General features: G+C 35.2%; 1 pseudogene; it reads right to left on the bottom strand.

The window, feature by feature from the left end:
• Window positions 1-18,497, bottom strand: part of LOC149203253 (palmitoyl-[acyl-carrier-protein] 4-desaturase 3, chloroplastic-like) — a 219,860-nt pseudogene that overhangs the window by 200,402 nt on the left and 961 nt on the right.

The following is an 18,497-nucleotide window of genomic DNA, read 5'->3' as shown; positions in this document are numbered from 1 at the left end:
GGAACTCTTCCAAATCTGGCAAGAAGCTGGTGTCTTCTGCTAGAGGAAGTGTTCTCAATTTTGTTTCTGGAATTCTTCCAAAACTGGCAAGAAGCTGAAGTCTTATGCTAGAGGAAGTGTCCCAGATTACCAACTGAAGGCATGTTCACGGGCATCTTTGTTTCTGGCTACAACTCTGAAACGGTGTGGCAGGTTGAGGCTCAGGCTCGCTTGATGTAACTTTGAAGCTTGTAGATGACCATCATTTCTCCCCCTGTCAGATACAAGGTGAGATGATGGAGAAAACTCAACTGCAAGACTATTCAATACTCTGGAAAAAGTTCTGACATGTGTTTGGAATATCTTCTTGGCTATTGATGCCCATTGCCAAGAAGCGATCCATCCAAGATGAATCTTTGTTGTTGCAGGACGTTTGTTTCTGAAGCATCTATGTGAAGAATGACTGGTTTTATGACAATGCTTACATGGATGAAGATCAAAATAGTGATCTTTCAAATGGCCAACTCGGTCACAGTGTTGGCATTTCGCAATCTATTATTGTTGTTGCTGTGGAAGAGGAGCAAAATCTGGAATAGCTGGAGGTGAACTGTCATGAGGAGCAGGTGAACTGTCATGAATGGATCCAACACTCTGAAACTGAATGGGCTTGGCATAGTCTGGAATATGAAAGGACAAGTCCTTGTCATATCCAAGACCAGTTCTGTGCTTGTTGTGGACAAGCTGTTCCCAAGGTCTGATGATGGGCTTGGGAAGTGAAGACTGAGTTTCTGCATCTGCATGTACAACTGCTGCTTTATTGGGCACTGGATCTGAATGAACTTCAACAATATTTCCTCGTTGTTTATGGGAGTTTGTTTCATTGTTCTGAACAGAAACAGGTCCAGAATGATGTCTATTTTGATGTATCTCTTCTTGCTATAGCTGTGATTCAAGCTGCAAAAAATCGATTTTTTCTTGTGCATTTTGCAAATAAGTTTGAATGTCAAAAAGAGTTTCTTTGTTGACTTTTAGCATCCCATCAATAGTGGAATGAATTAGGATATTCAATAACTTTAATGCATCTTCAAGTCTGGTCATTATCTCAATAGATAAACCTTGATATGTAAATGATTTTTGCCACAATGTTCTCCACGGTGGGTGATTTTCGTAAGTTTATTCACTGTACATTGTTTTTAATGCTTCCACATGTAGTAACAGTCTCCAAATAAACTTATATTTTCCAAAAGCAAATTCAGAAATTAAATGCAATGGCCATTAAGTGATAGCTACTCCATAATGGACTTTTCTCATTCAAAAGCTTAACTAAACAACGAGCAAATTGGAAGATAGAACCTGATAATTAAATGTCAGCTAACACAAATTAGTAGATATGCAATTATCAGTGCCCAAAATGGCACCTCAACATTTGTTTCTAATGTGCACTGCCCAAGAAATGGAATTGCCTCCTCGTTGTGCGTTCTTTGATATCTTGTGCCTATCACACCGCCGCCTCTTCTTACATGGCCGATGGAAGCGCTCCCCTCGGTCCTGATCTTGCTATCGAGTGAAAGTAGGGAACGCTCATGTCGATCATTCTCTTTTGCTGACAGGGAAAGAGTGAAATTGATTGACATATGTGCCAGAAGATTCAGGCCGAATGATGTAGGGAAAGGGTTTTCCGTTGTAGGATGATGAGCCTGTTGCGTACTGTTTACCCAGGAATATGAATGGTTAACACCAGTCACCTCAGTCGCAGGATTGTGACTGCGCACATTCTCTCCCAACCACAACCGAATCGGCGACTTCGACTATCTACCTGTTGCATCGCGTCCTTGTTGTGGCGATGGCTCTGCCCAATTCAAGCCGATACTCGCAGGGCTTCCCTTCTCATTCAAATTGCCTGACACCTTCGCTCCATACCACAACACTTCCTTTTTCTATATTCAAACTTCAAATACTTCATAATAAGAAACAGCAGCCGCTGAAGCTTCGTTCGTCGTATTCGCTCAAAAATTCAGAGAATTTATCCTCAAAAAATCAATTACCTGTCACATGTGGTTGTGGTTTATGCAGAAGGCGATTCTTGGGTGCAATTGCAGGACCATTTCTGTCACAGTTCACTACGTTTCCTCTTTGCTGGTGATGAATTGTCTTGGAGCACAATTCAATGGCTGCAATATGAGATTCGTTGATGAACAATTCTCAAGATTTCTTTTACGGCTTCACAACAAAGACCATATGCTTAATTCCAACGCTCATATTTGCCATCACTTCATTTACAGCCTTTCAAAGGCTTTTCAGCGCAGCAAAAAACATATACCATGACTTTCAACGTTCATGGTTTATCAACGCACCGAACAACATGTTTCCCGGAGTAATACATTGTCATATGCCACACCATATGCTGTCATATGCCACAGTTCAATGACTATAATATAATATGTATACCTACAGCCCAATACATATGTACACCACTGCTCTTTTACAGCGACCAATTTTAAACAATAGATACTAGAGATGGAGTGCAGAAATAATGGAGATTAGAACCTCGACTATTCAGTTTCCGATGCGATCAGAGACAAGCCGCGGCTTATGAGAGACATATGCGTTATAGAGAGCGTTATGGACAGATCGCAGTGGCGTAGCAGAAAGGAATATGGACAGATGCGTTATGGACAGAAATAATGTAGAAATAACGATAATGGAGAAATAATGATAATGGCTCATGGGTCTCGATGGAGCTTCTCAATCACATTTAATACTAAACCATGTATGTCCACCATCCACAAAATCCAATATCAATCCATCGTTTTAATTTCTGACATAGAGTCTTATACACGCAACAAGATCTTCCAAGGAAAACTACCATGCATTCAAGCACCAAACCATCACACGCAACGTTTAGCATACAACAAAATTAATTCGCATAACAATGCAACATAAATACCGATTTCGACACATCAAATTTCTCTTCTTCATTTGTCAAAATCCCATTCAACGGTTGTGGTGAATAACATTGTACCAAAACAGTGATGGCATGTCAAAATATTCAACACAAATGATTTGCTGCTCAAACTCACAAAAGAAGCGTTGACAGAAGGAACGAAGTCATAAAAGAAGCGCCGACCATGCAGTGAGACGGTTCTATGGTGTAGTTTCGTGAGACCAGGGCTCACACACCACGCTTCTGCACACTGGACTTTGAATCCAGCGACCTGAGTTCGGATCTTGGTAGGACCTCCAACAGCCTTTGTGATGCCACCAAAGAGAGTGAACATCAGAACGACATATCCGTAGCTTAGTTTTCTTTGGTCAAGGGTCTTTGCATATGGTGTTGAGAAATCAAATGAACCACAGAATTTAAGACAGTCCTTCTGCATGATGCAGATTAATGGAGCAGCTGTCTCATCAAGTAATGCAGTGCCATGAAGAAATGGTGAATGGGATGCCACTAGCAATGGGATAAGACCTCATTGAAGTCCTTCAAAAACAATTTTAACGCACAACGCTAGTGATGGAGCAGGCTAGCAGTGTTCAAGTGAACGTTTATGACAACGCTCAATCAGGACAGCGTTCAGGTGAAGATTTATGATGAATGTTTATGACAGTGCTCAGACTTAGTCAGGACAGCGTTTAGAAAGAAAGCATATGAAGGTCCGTAGATCGTTCCTTTGGCAGATAGGCAAATTTAATTTAGCTTCAACGAAATTCAGTAGTGGAGGTCAGTGGAACAATAATGAGTTGCAGGGGAATAATGAGTCAGAGTTTCCAGGATTCTCTATTGGTTAGTGGGTGCAGAGAACTCAGCTAAAATATGGCTGATAGGATTTCAGAATGGAGAATTTAAGTCATAGATTATTATGACTGAGCAGATTCAGAATGGCAGAGAGAGGCCAAAAATGGCGTTGGAGAAATGATAAGTTGCAGCTAAAATTTAGCTGAGAAAATATTCCTGAAATGATCTACACATAAGGGCCATAAAAAAAATGGCTCAAAATAATTATGCAGGGCAGGAATACGCCTACTCTGATACCATGTTAAACACACATGGGCAGCAAGAGAAAATATGAAAGATAAAACATGCAGTACAATTTTTTATTGACAAATGATATACATTTATAGTACACTATTGTGACCGTTGGGTTTCACATCCCAAGGTCTCTTGGACTACTTTGTCTGTTGAGCTTCCACACTAACCCATTGAGGATTAGGTGTCCAACACTTTATAATAGCTAGCAATGTAAGTGAAAAGAGATCAAATGTGAACATAATTGAAAAGAAAGAGATGTAGCTCTCAGGTGTGGCCTGCAGCTGGAGACTACACTCACAAACAGAGAGATCACTCTCGTACACTCTATTTCATCAATGAAAGATTACATCATTAAATGCAATACTAGGAATTAGGAAGTTGCACCCAAACCCCTAAACTTTAGGAACTAATCTTAAACTAGGGAGAATTTTACAACAATGTAACCATTTTCTCCATCAATACAAAATAATATTAATTATTTTTAACTCCCCCCCTTAATGGAGAAAGGGTTCTCCTGGACTCCTAACATCCTTCTAAACAATTCAAATTTCACACGTGCAAGTGGCTTTGTAAAAATATCAGGTAAATTGTCACAAGTTTTACAATATTCAACAACAATTTCTTTTCATTGTATTTTCTCTCTAACAAAATGGAACTGAGTGTCTATATGTTTGGTGTTTTTGTGAAACACTGGATTGTATGCCAATTTAATGGTGCTCTGGTTGTCGCTTTTGATGGAAGTGGGATTCTTCTGTTCTTTTCCTGCATCTTTGAGAAGCCTTCTCAACCAGATCGCTTCACACGTCGCTGCACACAATGCTTGATACTCAGCTTCACACGATGACAAGGCTATAGTATTCTGCTTCTTGTTGCTCCATGCTATGACCCCGGATCCTATGTTGAATGCGTAACCTATGATGGACCTTTGATCATCCAAGTTACCTGCCCAATCTGAATCTGAAAAACCTGCTAGAGTAACATCGGATGCGTCAGTGTATAAAATACCATAATTAACAGTACCACAAAGATACCTCAACACACTTTTTGCTGCTACCCAGTGACTTTCAAGCAGTTTCGACATGAATTGGCTCAACACACTAACAGAGTATGCCAAGTCAAGTCTGGTTGTTATAAGATATATCAAGCTGCCAACCAGTTGTCTATACATTGTAGCATCAACCTATTTAGTGCCATCGTCACTGCTCAACTTTAGATTCTGCTGCAAAGGTGTCGCTGTTGATCTACACTAGTTCATACCAAACTTTTCCAATAGATTTCTAGCATACTTCCCTTGGGTAAGAAAAGTTTGCCCAGTATCTTTGCATACTTCTAATCCCAGATAGTAATGAACATAGAAAATTTTAGGGGCGAATGTTCGCCCTTTGGCGAAATGAAGGGGTTTTAAATTTTTAGTGGGCGAATATTTTGTATCATAGTACATTTTTACAAATCACCTCAAATAGCCCACCTTATTTTAAGGGAGAGGGTAAAAAAGTTAAATTTAGCCCTTGAAATTAGGAGTTACAACCTTCCATTCGCCCATTTTCAAGAATAGGTTTTATTTAAGTGAATCCATTCGCCCATTTTCAAGAATAGGTTTTATTTAAGTGAATCCTATGGGCCAAAGGCCCAAACACCATATTTATAAAAGTGGTATGGTAAATTAATAAAAATATAAATAAATGAGAGGTACGGTAAATGAATAAAACATTTTTTATATTTACTCCATAAGTCACCTTATATACATGCAAGGGTGTAAACAAATAAAAATATAAGTAAAGTGGCGGTATGGTAAATAAATAAAACGTCTTTTTATACTTACTCAAAAGGTATGGTAAATAAATAAAAATATAAATAAACTAGACGCATGGTAAATAAATAAAACTCTTTTTATATTTAGTCCATAACCCTCGTTCTATTTATGAAGGCTCAAGAAAGAGGTTTTATTTAAGTGAATCCTATGGGCCAAATACCATATTTGTAAAAAAGGTATGGCAAATTAATAAAAATATAAATAAACTAGAGGTATGGTAAACAAATAAAACATTTTTTTATATTTGCTCCATAAGTCACCTTATATTTATGAACACTCAAAAAATGTGTTATATTTAGGTGAAACCTATGGGCAAAATACTATGGGACAAATACCATGGACTAGATTGTTATTAGTACCATGCAAAAAAACATTATTAACCTTAATATTAGTATTAATAAAAATAAAAATGGCACATGGTATTGACCCATGGTATTCACCTGAAATGTAGCCTATTTAAATGGGGGAATTAAACCAGCATAGATCCATCTTTACTCTGGATCTACTAACCCCCGAGAGGTATCAAATATCGTGATATGCAAACTAGAATAGAGTGAAAAATATTTGATCCGATCAAGAGTAAAAATGGATGTTGTAATTTAATGTATGTTAAACATTTTAGCTTGGTTAAAATAAAAAATAATTTTAGCTTGGTCAACTATTAATTTTATTAATTTTTATAAATTACTAATAGTGATTTTTAAGCTCCAGGTTTATGATAACCCATGGTATTGACCCATGGTAATACCATGGTATTCATGTGAGCATAAACTATTTAAAGGGGAAATTCTATCATCTTAAATCCATCTTAATTCTGGGTCTACTAAGTGCTCAGAGGGATAAATAGATTTCATCCCCCCAAGAGTGGTAGATGTGGAGTTAAGATGGATATAGGTTGGTTTTTATGATAATGAAGATATTAAATAGACTTAGGAAATTATATTGTAAAAACATCTTAAGGTGAATGGTTAAAGCATAGACATTGGACAGGTATATTTGTATACTTATGTTTTAAACTGAAACAAATCCAGGGCTAAAAGGAATGGATTGATTGCACTAGTCATCCTTCTATAAATTTCCAACATATGCTGGAGTAAACAAATTGTAATTTGGGTAATTTTTCTAATTGCAAACAGGAACATACTTGTGTATTGGAAGGGTGGTTACGAGGTCCCTAGAAGTGATGAATTTGAATTTTTCTTGGTTTTATATATAGTATTAGGTTTTTTCTCATGCTTTCTGTGAATGGCACGGGTGAATTTTATCCTACACCCACTAGGTTATCGATATGTAATTTTGGTAATTTTGATTTCAAAATATATTTTAAAGAAATGCAATGATTTCATTTGTGTATTCAATAAACACAAGATTTTATAATTGAGTAAAATATTCGCCATTCTTGGTGAGAGATTTGCGAATCTCCATGGTATCTGCAAACAAGATGTTCCTGCCCCTGCTTTACAAATCCCTCTGGCTGTACTAAGTAAATTTCCTCTTTTAAATCACCATTTAAAAATGCAGATTTAACATCAAGTTCGTGTAATTCCCAATTACATTTAGTAGCTAAAGCAATAAGTATTCTGATTGTATTTAACTTTGCTACATGTGCAAAAGTATCATCAAAATCTATACCTTCCTGTTGTGAATAACCTTTTGCAACCAGCCTAGCTTTTAATTTCTCTATGCTTTTGTCTGCATTCATTTTTGGTTTAAACAGCCATTTACATCCTATGGGTGTTTTATTCTTAGGCAGCTCAACTAAATCCCAAGTATCATTTCTAAGAATTGATTCCATTTCTTCATTCATTGCAGCTCTCCACTCCTTAAATTGACTAGCTTCTTTGTAATTAGAGGGTTCTACAATGTTCAAAACCTTTGACATCAAAGCATAGTTTCTCAATTTTAACGGTAATTAAGTCTTCCTACCTAATCTCCTTGGTAGGGGACTTACCTCAAATTTGTTTTATTCTGCTATAACTGGGCTTGCATTATCACCTTCTTGTTGTTCTTCTTTTTGCTCTTCTTTCTGCTCCTACTCTCTTTCATCCTCGCTGCTTTCCTCCAACAACAATGGAATGTGCCAATCATCACCAACGTCATCTTTCCCTTCCTATACCTGTTCATGAAACACTACATCCTTGCTTGCAAATGTCTTACGAGACTCAGGATTGAATAATTTATATGCTTTAAATTTTGTGCCATAACCAACAAAGATGCATATAACTGCTTTAGGGTCTAATTTCTTCCTATCAAATTTGGGTATATGGGCAAATGCTTTTGACCCAAATACTCTTAGATGATTTATTGCTGTTTTAAATCCATATAGAGCTTCAAAAGGGGTTTTGAAGCCAAGATACCTGGTAGGACTTCTATTCTTCAAATATACAGCAGCGTTGATAGCCTCTGCCCAAAAACTATTAGACAGACCCTTACCTTGTAGCATGCTCCTTGCGCACTCCACCAAGGTTCTGTTTTTGTGCTCTGCAACTCCATTCTGCCGTGGTGTGTGTGGCACTGTATACTGCTGAACAATCCCATGAGATTTGCAGAATTTCATGAATTCCCTTAGCTTGTATTCTCCCCCTTGATCACATCGGAGAATTTTTATACTCTTACCAAATTGTTTTTCCACCAAGGTTTTAAATTCTATAAAGCACTGGAAAGTCTGACTTTTCTTGTTCAAAAAATGAACCCATGAATATCTAGTGCAGTCATCAGTAAATAACAGAAAATAATATGCTCCTCCTAGCAACCTTGTCTGCATAGGTCCGCATACATCAGTGTGCACTAGTTCTAAAATATCTGTTTCCTTCCTGCTATCATGCAGAGGAAACTGTTCTCTATGCATTTTTCCTAAGGCACAACCATCACAATTTAACTGAATATTATGAAAGATAGGGAGTCCTTCAACCATACCTTTCTTCTGCAATAACATGAGGTCCTGCAGATTCAAGTGATCGAACCTTTGATGCCAGAGTTGTTCGGTTGTCGATCCTCCTGCAACCATGGCTTTCTTTGGTATACTTTTTGCATCCAGTCTGTATAGGCTTCCAACTCGCATGCCTGTTGCAACTATTTCATTCCTGCAATCCTTTATCACACAATGAGTCTTGAACAACTCAACTTGCATATCTTGATCAGCCATCATGGATACAGATATCAGATTTTTCTTAATTCCAGGTACATATAAAACATTTGTAAGGTGACTAATTTTTCCATTTGGTAACTTAACTAAAATCACCCCATAACCTTTAATCTCATATCCACTATCATCTCCTAGATATATTTTTGATCCATTTATACTTTCTTCAAGACTATCAAAAAATTCCTTTTTACCTGTCATGTGAGAGGATGCTCCGGAATCGACATACCAAATATCGTCCTCATTAGATGCTGAAAGGGCACAGTCGACTGTGAATAGTCGAAATTCATGACTGAAGTCTTTATCTTCTTCAACAAAGTATCCTCTGTGCTTTGCATTTGCCTGCCTCCTCTTTGCATCATCAGCCTGCTTCTTATAACATTCACTCTGTATATGACCCTTCTTTCCACAATAATAACATTTCTTTTCAGAATGATTTGCAAGCATACCTTTATGAGAATGTGAATTCTTATGTGATGTTCCTCCTTTCTGCTTTGATTGCTGCTGTGACTGCTTTCCTTTGAATGATCGTCGTTTCGCCATCAGCGCAAGATCATCACTCTGGGGGTTCAAGTTCTGCCGCCGCTCCTCCTCTTGCTGCAAGATCCCTGTGAGATCATCAAATGTGGGTGCTTTCTCCCTTGCCGAGAATCCAATGATGAACGTTTGAAATTCATCTTGCATCCTGTTCATTGTGATTGCGACAAGATCTTCATCAGACACCGTCACTCCGATGGCCCCCAATCCGTCTTTCACATCTTTAATTTGCGCAACAAATGCAGTAGCAGTCTCCCTTTCATCCATCCTCATTGAAAATAGCTTGCTTTTAAGTGCCAAGACTCGGCTTGTGTTCTGGGTCTGATACACATTTTTGATTTTCGTCCAGATGTCTGCGGACGTTTTACAGTCTCTGATGTGTGCAATAACGTTGTCCTTCATAGACATCTTAAACAAGACTTTGGCCTTGTTCTCTCGTTTTTCCCAATCATGCTCCTATGGCCCTGTGTTCGGCTTCCGCTCATCGCCTGTAACTATGGACCAAGAATTCACACCCTCAAGCAAGGTCTGGATCTTAAACTTTCAATTCGTGAAGTTAGATCCATCAAGTTTACCAGATTCGTTAAGGTAAGATTCCATCGTATTACTCATTCTGACCAGATCTACAAAATGAATCTACCCAACAACAAAAAACAATACCTGTCAGATCGATCTGTCACCTCTGTCACCGATCTATAGTGTCTGGCAATCCCGCTCCAATGAGAAAATTCGGCGTTTTCAATACAGCCGAAGAATTGATCTGATCAATGATACATATATTCTAGCGGATTTAAACCTATAACTTCGTACAAAGAAACCTATGAAATAAACCTATACCTTGGTATCCAGAAGCACATGAAACAAATGAAAAGAATGCAAAAATCAACAAAAAAAACCTTATTGTATTGAAAAATTCGATCCAATAAAAAGGCAACCATGGGGTCATGGAAACCATGTGCGATCTGGCCAAATTAGAGCGCAGAGCCGAAGAACGAAGCTTGGCGTCGTGGAACAATGGCGAAAACGCAGAGCATGGTGTGCATCTTGCAACATAAACAGTAAATGCCATGTCTTCTGGTGAGGAGAATAAAAATGGGTTTCAATTGGAAACTGCAATGGACGCTGAAATATAGACGAAAGAAAAACTCCACCTGTAGTACCACGTGGCTGACCACTACCACTTCAACTAATTACTGACAAAAGAGAAACTCCAGAACCTGCTCTGTAGCAACCACCGTTATCGGGACTTACAACAATTACTCATTCAGTTATTGTTCATCAATCAAATCCCATGCCCAATGCCAACAAATCTCTAACGTTATTTGGTAGTTTTCAAATCCCATGCCCAATGCCAACAAATCTCTAACGTTATTTGGTAGTTTTCTAGAATTAAAAGGTTGAGGATTTTGAATTTTTAAAATTCGAGTGGATAAGAAGTTTAATGCTATTGGTATTTTTTTCTGGAATTGGAAGTTGAAGATTTTGAATTTTCAAAATTGGAATAGATAAGAGGTTTTTAAAGTATTAGATTTATTTATGAATCAAAATTTCAAAATCAACATTTTCGTCCATTTCTCCCCAATTTTGTGCATGATGTTCTGAAAATTGTTTTACAAAATTTTTAAGGTTCGAAACCTTGTTAAATAAGGAACTTCATAACTAAGGAGCCTGTCCAAGCTTAGTAAGCTATCCAACACTCATCCAAATAAATTTTAAGTAATCCAACACTCATCCAAATAAATTTTAAGGTTCGAAACCTTGTTAAGTAAGGAATTTCATAACTAAGGAGCCTGTCCAAACTTAGTAAGCTGTCCAACACTCATCGAAATAAATTTTAAGTAATCCAACACTCATCCAAATAAATTTTAAGTAATTAACTGAAGCATAGAATTTTTAGTATCTAAAATCTGTATAACAGTGTTTAATGCTATTTGGTAGTTTTCTAGAAACTAAAGTTGAGGATTTTAAATTTTCAAAATTGGAGTGGATAAGATGTTTCATGCTATTTGGTAGTTTTCTGGAATCCAAAATTAAAGATTTTGAATTTTCAAATTGCAATAGGTAAGAATTTTTAACCAATTTAACTAAAATATAACCAATTTAATTCTATTTCAAATATCACTAGACATTAAATCTATTTATGTATTTAAAAATATATTTAAAAAATCACTATGAACCATCATATTTGGCAATTTCCGTATACTTTGAAATTACATGCTATTAACAGGTAGCAAATTTCATGGTGATAATTTTAAGAAATCATGGTTTGACTTTTGGAATTTTTTTTTCAAATGCATACAGGAATTCCTATAAAAAACCAAGAAATAATACAGATTTCTTAATTCAAACTTCACTGAAAAAAGATTTTTTTTTTTTTTTTAGGAAATCATGATTTAGCTATTGAATTCTTTTTTCAAATACATATAGAAATTCCTATAAGAAAAAATACCAAAATATAATACATATTTCTTAACTCAAACTTCAAATTATTTTTTTTTTGGAAATTAAAAATATAGAAATCATAAATAAAAAATTAACTTGAATTTTAAATCATTCATACATTCTAATCTTAACATACCTGAGCAAAATTTACTTGAAATTGTGTTGTATTTTTATTTTTATTTAATAAAGGTAGAAAAATGAATACCCAATATTTGTTTTCTATTTTTAATCAGACATCTTATTTTTTTGGATTTGGAAATTATAATAAAACTAGATTGAAAACTTACTGGTGTCAGTTTGTTTTTATTTTTATTAAATTAAGTTAAAAAAAAATGAAAAACAAATATTTCTTTTTAATTTTAGTCATACACATCCTTTTTTTTTTTATCCGGAAATTGTAATAAAACTAGAATTCGAGTATGTTAGTGAGGAAATATTGAAAACTTTCATATATAATATACGTAGGAGAATATGTTAAAAATAATGTTTCCGGGTTGACAAATGTTTGAACATTTTGTCCTCTGTACATTGTTGCAGATGTGTTGCTAATGGTAAAACTACATAAAATATTACAGAAGAATGAAAAATGTGTGTGATTAGAATTTTAAAAGCCTTTTTAGAATAATGAAAAAGGTTTGTGATTAGAATTTTCTAAGCATTTTTAGAATAATGAAAAGGGTTCTTAATTAGAATTTTCCCTTTCTTGTTTTGGAATTTATGAGGAAACTCGATTCAATCTGGTTTGTACACGCATGAGAAAGCTCTGTTTATGCTAAAGGTCGTTTATGAATTGAACTCTAGCCTTGATCTGTTAAAAAAAACCTAAATTATTGTTTTGGCAACGTTTGAAATTGTCAACTCAAAAATAAGTTTACAAGAAAGATTTGTAACTGTTCAAGTGTTTCCGTGATTGAAGATTGTCGAGATTGGGGATCCCCTGTTGACATTTCAGCCATTTGCTTTTGTTAGAGATGGATATATCTATGCGACCTCTGGAAGTTTGCAATTATAAGCACAACTTTGGTAATTTGGTTTAAATAATGTTCTGTTAAGCATGAATAAATGCTGCTAGCTATTACTTTTAGTAAATTGCCATAATTCCACAATATTTTCAACATCATATAGTGTAATATAATTAGTATTATACTCACATTGGAAGCTTGAATGGCCATGCTCACACTGCGGATGTTCTATGTGAAAACTATATGATTCTACCTCAAAGCTTTATGAACAAACATAGAATTACTTCTTCATTATTACATAAAAAGGTTAAATGAAAGAAGATCCAATGTTACTGATTTAATTTATTAACATAAAACCTGATTTATTGAGATAAAACTTAAAATGAAAGACATGTAGAATACAAAAACGTCATGAAATTCTCATTTGACGAGCAAAGAGAATTTGAAATTCGAGGCCTGGCTCTGTCGCTTCCTCCGATACCGTTATCCGGGCTGACCACTAATACTTAAAATTAATTGGTGATCAAGCACATCCCACGTTGGCATTTGCGTGCGGCATCTTTTGTGCTGGTCGGCGTCCTCAGTTGTGGAGGGAAGAATTATATTATTATCATGAAATCACGTTCCATGCCAACAAATATCTTATAATTACGTAATCGAAGGTCCATTTCCACTACCACTTGGGTGTAGCCTGCTTCGTCTCTTCCTGCGACAATTACTTGTACAATTATTCATTTGCGTGGGGCATCTTTTGTGATCGCTGGCGTCCTCAGTTGTGGAGGGAAGAATTATATTATTATTAGAACGTCATGTTTGATGCTAACAAATATCATATATTTACGTAGTTGTCCTGCTAAGGGCGACGGTCCATTCATGGCGTTTAGCAACCGAAATTAATGACATTTATTTCGTACTAATGATTTCACCAGTGGGCCAGGAATTCCATTGTGTACTTTAAGACTGTCCCTCAAAAATAGGGGACTTTTAAGCGGAGTTTAGGACTTCCTCTAATATTATGAACATTAAACTAAAAGAAATTAATTAAAAAAATTAATTTGAAAACCTAAATTCTAAATTTTAAAGTAAAAATTAAAAAAAAAAAACAAATTTTGAAACTTAAATCTTATAGCAACATAAACTTATCCGTTAAACTAAACCTAGAACATACTACACATTACATTACACAATGGGGAAGAAGGAAAACACTATTACATAGACATAATAGTGAAGGTAAACATAAGTTTTGAAGGTTGCACGTAGTTATTGAGCTCCAGTGAAGGTTGTCGATAAACAAAGGTTGTGAGGGTTGCAGGTGTTGAAAAGGCAAAGGAGACAAAGTATGAATTCACACATAAAAGACACGAAAAACTACTATTCTATTGATTACACAAAACATGATGATTACAATGAACTCGGTGAATGGTATTTAACCTTTTCCAACTAGCGACTTGCCTAACATATCTTGGCATGCATCCACATGCAACCACACACTAAAAGTCATCTATCGCTTGACTGGATTCAACACTCAAATACCCAATCACTCACCACACACTAAAAGTCCTTTATCACTTAACTTGACTGGACTCAACGCTCAAACACTCAATCACTCAGTTAACTGACTCTCTATGTTTAGCCAACTCCACATGCGAGAGTAATTACAATTTCTAACACTCCCCCTTAATTACGACCGTATGACTCAACATGACTTCACTATCACATAAACATGCTTGCTGGTCTATGTCTCAGCTAGGCTTACAATGACTCAAGAATTTTACAATTTTGCATTTTCTTTTTCTCTACTTCCAGATTCTATATCCTCGAAATTGCTTCATTCTCTGTTGAACTTTCTTGCTGTAGGCTTTATTCACTTGTTGTTACTGCAATTTTTCTTTGACTTGTTTTGAACTTGTTCTAAAAAACAATTGGATCATGTCTTCTACACCTTCCTCTTCAAATATTCATTCAACTATGGATTGTTGCCACAACATTGCATCTTCAAACTGTCTTCTTTGCTCTTCATATTCATGACTTTCTTTTTTCCATATTTCTTGATAGAAAAATGTTATCTCTTCTTGACTCCATTGTTGAAAAATGGTTTCAATGCATTCATCTTTGTATTCAGAAACATCCATATCATTATTTTCACTTTCATCATCAGGTACTGTTGTTTTTTTATTGTAATCTGCATCAAATTTATTAACAACCTTTCTTTCAACTTCTACTCCCATGCTATTTTGAACACCTGCATATTAAAAAACAATGTTAAAAACAACTTTAATATGACTCTCTTCAGTGATAGCCTCTTGCTCTACATCTGCCTTATTTTCAATTGCATGGAGGTTGTCTTCAACTACTATGATGTTAGTGAACATTCTCATAAAAAACTCTTCAATCACTTCATCATGTTCTTGATCATCAACTACTGCTAGATGACATATTGCTTCATGAACAGTTCCAACGGCTTCATATCTTGCTGCTACAGTGACATCTTCAACCTTCAATGTTTTATCAAACATTGCACTTACCATATTGCCACAATCAACCCCTGTTTCAGAAAAGAAACCACACATATCATCAACATAATGTTCATCTACACTATGGTATGATATCCGAGCATGCATGTGCTCATTGTCAATTTCATTGACAATTTCAACTTCACCAAATCCATCAGTTGTGGCTGGATTCACCAATTCACATATAACTTTACAATCATCTTCCACATGTGTCTCATCATAGTGAGATTCACCATCATCGCTATCATCCACGTTACAGTGGAGTCCTTGAGCATTTATTAGCTCTTGCTATGTTTCACACACAGAGGCTACTGCTTCTCTCTCTGTAATCGAGGTGCTGAAAGAGCATTATTGGAAAGTGTTGTGGAAGAAATTTAATCTTCTCTGCCTCTATTGCCAATGCCAACCTGAAAACAGGGCTGTGTTTTGTCAATAAGAGGAGGAAGTGATGCTTTGAAACAAGTGTGCAAGGAAGTGTGCATGCTCCTGGATTTGATTGGTTTCAAGGATACTAATTTTTCTCCAGACCTTTTGTTCGGGATTTTTACGGCGTTGTCTTGCCCTGTAATGCCATGTAATCAATTGAAGATCTGGAGCATGGTTTTAAGAATTTATCGTCAGATGCTTTACGACTTTAACATCGAAATTCATAGGAGATCTAAGCTTGATCATTTTTTCTTATGGATAGTCATGCTCACTGTCTGTGCGTTAGAGCATAGAAATTTGAGCGATATAACTAATGAAGACCTCTACAATGGAATGTTAATCCTAAAGGTTGCCAATATAAAAGGTCCATTGAATTACATCATCTCAAAGTCTAATTGCATTAGCCTTGTAGTTCATTCAACAATTCTTTGCATCTCCTGTTCGCATTACTTGCACCATGCAACTATCCCACGAAATGAATGCACGTGGTATGGTAATGCTCCCCCAGTGAAGCCCCCTTGTCATAATGGTAGAATGGACTTTCATGAAACCCACTCTTAGATTTATCTCCTCCTAGAATCCACTATGTTATGTCAAACAAACTAAAAAGGTGTGAAGATTGTTCTTAGAATAATATCATACAATCAATGATTTGCACTACTCTTTTATCACTTCATACTAAGATAAGGAATGGATTACACTCAACGAAAACCATGCAAATAAAAGATAGTTTTAGTACGCTTCAAACAATCGATAATACATACACATTACTGGTTCACACTTCTTGTTCTATCAAATTTACACTTAATAAATTTGGTTCTATCCTTCTAAAACTCTTGGAAAGCCTTTAAGCTAATTTTAACCTTCATAAAATTTATGTAATAAAAATAATATAAATTATTTTACTGCAAATAAACATTCCAATTGCTTCACTTACTTAAATACTTTCTTTTATAATTCATAACTTCCTTTCTCCGTCAAACATTAATATATAATAAATGCTTTCTTTTATCTTTCATAAGTTCCTTTCTCCATCTAACATTCAATAAATAACAACCCAGTGAAGAAATATATCAAAGAGATCAAGTGTTCAACACCTAAACCAACATGTTTAAAAATTGTAATTCGACACATGAATATAATCTTATTTGTATTCTTCTCTCTCTTACGATATAAGAACCCTTCTTACCATGAGAATAAGATACTCGTAGCCTTCTTAAGCTACATAAACCTTTATCCCAAAAGTGGATGGTCAACATCATTCTTAAGAATGGTGCTTTGGTTGGCAAAGGGTTGATGACACTACCCTTCGACCCATACCTTCTATTGGTTTTACTCAAAACCCATATACTTTTCTCTACATGCAATGACTTTATTCTAATTCATCCATTTATATTATTATTATTTGACTTTGGAAACCATACATTGGCTTATTTAACTTCAGCAACTATACATTTGTCTCACTAGATTTACCTTATATGTTTGAAAAATTGATTCACATATTAAGTTACAGATCTATCGTTGTGCTCAAGCAGATAAAGTCAATTTAGACTTATATTTGCACACAGGCTCTATAGTCCAGTCTCATGTTGTCATGTAGCATGAGCCTAAAGTATATATATATATATATATATATATATATATATATATATATATATATATATATATATATGTTTTAAAATTAAAAAGGGGTGGCAAGAGAGGGTGTTGTATGATTCAGAGGAAGTCAAAGTTGCAAAGTATTCATGGGGCTTAGGATACATGAAAAAAACTAAGTTGAAGATTATGCCCTCTACGAGGGGATTTAGCTAGGCAAAGAAAATAAGGACACATCTCTCACTATTTTGGGAGACTCCCTCGTTCAATATTTAGTGAAGGGCTCCTCTTCGAGGGACAAAAAATTAAAAATTCCTATGAAAAGAACTAGAAAAGTAGAGGAAGAGTTCTCTTCAATAACATATTGTCATCTTCTTTGTGATCTAATAAAGATGTTGACTTATGCCCTAATGAAAGGGTGTAAATTAAGATTAGAGATTTAAACAATTCTCTTCAATAGCATATTTCCATCTTCTTTGTGATCTTAATAAAGATGCTGACTTATGCACTAATGAAAGGGTGTAAATTAATATTATAGATTTAGAAATTAATGGCCGAATCATGCCCTCTCCTATGCCTTAGAGCTAAATAGATTGACCTTGCACAATTATGAAGGATTATAGTATGACATGTAAATTTTGTGTTTTGGTGGGTCAGTTTTGTAAGGTATATACCTACAAAACCCTCATTTTTTGTTGTCGAGTTTGGAGTCCATTTGGAAAAATTTGTCGTTTTGCTAGATAAGAAAACTTAGAATTTTTTTTGAAGATATAGCTATGTACTACTTGATGTATTTGCTACAATATGAATACAAAATTCTCATTTTGGTTAAAAATAAAAATAAAAAAAAAATAGAAATAATTTTAAACTAATTTTAAATTTATGTTTTTGAATTAAAATTATAAACAAAAAAATTGTTAAATTTATCATATATCACTAATAATAATAACAAAAATTTATAATTTTAAAAATACAAATTTTCTCAAAGATTTTATATGTGTGTGCTTTTTCTTAAATTTATGTTTTTGAGTTAGAATTAAAAATTTAGAATATTGTT

The sequence above is a fragment of the Pinus tabuliformis genome, chromosome 2_1, assembly GCF_031772625.1.
Source record: "Pinus tabuliformis cultivar Carrire ecotype Pingquan chromosome 2_1, CPIR1, whole genome shotgun sequence".
NCBI classification, from domain to species: domain Eukaryota; kingdom Viridiplantae; phylum Streptophyta; class Pinopsida; order Pinales; family Pinaceae; genus Pinus; species Pinus tabuliformis.
This window is presented reverse-complemented; position numbering and strand designations above follow the sequence as displayed.